The sequence below is a fragment of the Mus musculus genome, chromosome X (assembly GCF_000001635.26).
Source record: "Mus musculus strain C57BL/6J chromosome X, GRCm38.p6 C57BL/6J".
In the NCBI taxonomy this organism is placed as follows: domain Eukaryota; kingdom Metazoa; phylum Chordata; class Mammalia; order Rodentia; family Muridae; genus Mus; species Mus musculus.
In genome coordinates, this window is record NC_000086.7 from 143,183,162 (window position 1) to 143,187,081 (window position 3,920).

Consider the following 3,920-nt stretch of genomic DNA (forward strand, 5'->3'; position numbering starts at 1 on the left):
CCTTGTAGAACTTTGGGGGATGTTTGCTCCAACCGACTGCTGTCACCTTCACTGCTTGTTGCCTTCACTGTTCCAGTTTTTAAATCTCGAGTCCAAAGCACCAAAACCAAACAACAATTAAAAAAAATAAAAACAAAACAAAACAAAACAAATAAAGTCATGCCAATGTTATCTCGGTTTTTTTTTTTTGTTTGTTTTTTATTTTGTTTTTATTTTTTCAGTGAAAGTTAGATTTTGTCAAAGAAAGGGTGTAAAATGAAGCTCAATAACAGTCCACCTAGAAGCATTTGTGGTGCACGATGGAGTGACCGGACTCATCGTACTCCTGCTTGCTGATCCACATCTGCTAGAAGGTGGTCAGTGAGGCCAGGATGGAGGCACCGATCCACACAGAGTACTTGCGCTCAGAAGGAGCAATCATCTTGATCTTCATGGTGCTAGGAGACAGAGCAGTGATCTCCTGCATCAGGTCAGCAATGCCTGGGTACATGGTGGTGCCACCAGACAGCACTGTGTTGTCATAGAGGTCTTTATGGATGTCAACGTCACACTTCATGATGGAATGGAATGTAGTTTCATGGATACCACAGGATTCTATACCCAAGAAGGAAGACTGGAGAAGAGCCTTGGGGCAGCAGAACTGCTCATTGCCAATAGTGATGACCTGGTGGTCAGGCAACTCATACTTCTTCTCGAGGGAGGAAGAGGACCTTGCGGCAGTGGTCATCTCCTGCTTGAAATCTAGGGCAACATAGCACGGCTTCTCTTTGATGTCACACACAATTTCCCTCTCAGCTATGGTGGTAAAGCTGTAGCCACGCTCTGTCAGGATCTTCTTGAGGTAGTCTGTCAGGTTCAGACCAGCCAGGTCCAGACACAGGATGGAATGAGGGAGAGCATAGCCCTCACAGATAGGCACAGTGTGGGTGACCCTGTCTCCAGAGTCCATTGCAATGCCAGTAGTAGGACCAGAGACATATAGAGACAACACAGCCTGGATGGCTACGTATGTGGCTGGGGTGTTAAAGGTCTCACGGTTGGTCCAAGGGTTCAGGGGCCTTGGTGAGCAGCACAGGGTGCTCCCCAGGGGCCACACACAGTTCATTGTAGAAGGTGTGGTGCCAGATCTTCTCCATATCGTCCCAGTTGGTGACAGTACAGTGTTCAATGGGGTACTTCAGGGTCGGGATACCTCTCTTGCTCTGGGCCTCATCGCCCACGTAGGAGTCCTTCTGACCCATACCCACCATCACATCCTAGTGCCCAGGGCAGCCCACGATGGAGGGGATGACGGCCCAGGGAGCATCGGCCGCGAGGCTGCCTTTGCACATGCAGGAGCAGTTGTCGAGAGGAGGAGCGCAGCGATATATTGTCATCCATGTCCAAGTGGTGACAGGTATGAACCTGAGATGGAGATGCTCACAGGCAGATGCAGACTTGACCGAGGTTAACTCTTTACAGAATGACCCATCCTGTCTACTTCATTATTGAATTTCTACTCTTCTAAAGCTACCCTTTGATGAACATTACATTAGACACAAGTATCTTCATATTTGTCCTGTTTCAAGTTTCATACACTGACTATTTTGAGTGATCTATACACATAGTTTTCCCCAAATGTCTTTCTCACCTATGGACAATTGAAAAATTATTCACTTTTATAGTCCAAAGCTTCAAAACCCTCCCACAATCCTTCCCCAGATAAACATAGTTAGGCATAGCACAGCTACTGGGGTACTAATTTCTGTTTTAGTTTGTTTCTCTGTTACTGTGATAAACACTGATCTAAATCAACCTGAGGAAGAAAGGGCTTATTTATCTTACAACATAGAGTCCATTATATGGGAAGCCAAGGCAGGAACTGAAATTAGAAACCCGAAGACAGTAACTGAAACAGAGACCATAGAGGAAAACTACCTACTGGCTTGTTCTCTATGGCTTGCTCAGTTTGCTTTGTTATACAATCCAGGACCATGCACAGAATTGGCCCTCCCACATCAATCATTTATCAAAAATGCCCCACAGGACAGTTTGATGGAGGAAGATCCTTAAATGATGTTTCTTCTTCCCAAATGACTCTAGTTTGTGACAAGTTGACAAAAATATAAACAGAATATCAGCCAATGACCTTCTTCACAAAAGAAGTAGACCGAAGACCATAGTCCTAATGGGGTTTAATGTATGAGTGGAGCTATTTCACTTCATAACTGCCCAAAACAACCAGGATCAGTTGCATTTGAAAAAAAATGGCTCAGCTACTTTACTAATGCCTATAAAATGTGAGTGTCCTCCAGGTGTGGTGGTGCATGCCTTTAATCCCAGCACTTGGGAGGCAGAGGCAGGGGGATTTCTGAGTTCGAGACCAGCCTGGTCTACAAAGTAAGTTCCAGGACAGCCAGGGCTACAGAGAAACTCTGTCTTAAAAAAAAAAAGAATGTCCAAAGAGCACAGTTAAATGAATGTTTCCCTCTAGCCCCCCCCCCCCCCCGAATGAGCAGTGCTCTTAAGATTATAGCGAAGGACATAGAAACAGTTTGGAAACTACATGCTAGACCTAAATGTCTTAGGTTTTAACAGGACCTATTTATCTTTCTCATTTACATCAAAATTGGGGAAAAGGGAAGAATTGCTCCTAATAATGACAAGAAAACACCTACTGTCTTAGAGAGTAAATTGGCAGTTGGCAGAACTGCCTCATCTCTCAAGGATGCTCTGTGTGGTATTATGTTTGAACTAGTTTCCTTTCTACTATTCCCATTGTGCTTGGGAGCATTTGTCAAGCCAACAGTTGGGGAGTTTTCTTCAAATAAGGACCCCTGCTTACTCACAAGCAAGCTCTGCCTCCGTGGCAAGGCATCTCATCTGAAGATGACCATCTTACATGTGTGTGAATCCATTTTCCATGATTATCCCAACAGCTGCATTTTGATGATCTGTCTGGGGAATAACTGTCAATGGATACAATGCAGGCAGCTCATCTCTTTGGTGAATAATGTGCTGTGCGGTTCCAGTATATGGAAAGATGGCTCTCAGATCCTCTTCGGAATGATTTCCAGGGAAGAATGAGTGACCAAGACTGCTGACACTTTTTCTGAAACACATACATACATACATACACACACACACACACACACACACACACACACACACACACACACACACAAAACCCCAAAAAACAAAAAATCAAAAATAAAAAACAAACAAACAAAAACACATGCCTTTGACAATTGTCCCAAGTGGCTTATTTGGGGGTTAAGCTTGCCCATAATATAATATGACAGATTATATGTTGTCCAACTGTTCCTTTGTCTTCCTGTTTGTATACATCAGTGTTGTCAGCATTTCAGTGAAAACTTCAAATAGCAAAGGAACAGGATCCCTGGAATTCCCAGTAAGGGCTTAAAACATCTTTCCTTCACATGAAAATACACCATCGAGTTGCCGAGGGACACAATTTGGACAACATAGCTGGTTGTATCAGATACCAAATTGCACAAGGATATAGGAATGGCTTAGGTAAAGAGGTCAAGTTAGAACTTGTAGAAAATGTCCAGCTATTTCAAGAATCTCCAGGGGATGAAATTAGAAGAAATGGTAACTGTTCTTCATTTATGTAACTGGATACAAATTTGGAGAGACCTGAGTTTCCACAGTTTACACAACTAGAATTTACATTTGATGGCCAAATTCTTTCTTTTGTGTATTTAGGGCTAAAAATTAATGTTGTTTTCTCTCCAAATTAAGGGTTCTCAACATCATTTAGAGAAGCTGCTGTGGGTAAAATCCTTCAGCCCCTCTGTATTATCTGTACAGAAAATGTCTGTCGTAGAGTTTTCCATAGGTAGAGACTTAGTGAACAAGTCACATGGGAGAAATGGCCTCTGCAAGCTCATGTGTGAAACTGATGGCTGCGTATGTGA

General features: G+C 43.3%; 1 pseudogene; it reads right to left on the minus strand.

Moving 5' to 3' along the window:
* On the minus strand, positions 204 to 1,447 carry Gm4760 (predicted gene 4760; annotated as a pseudogene).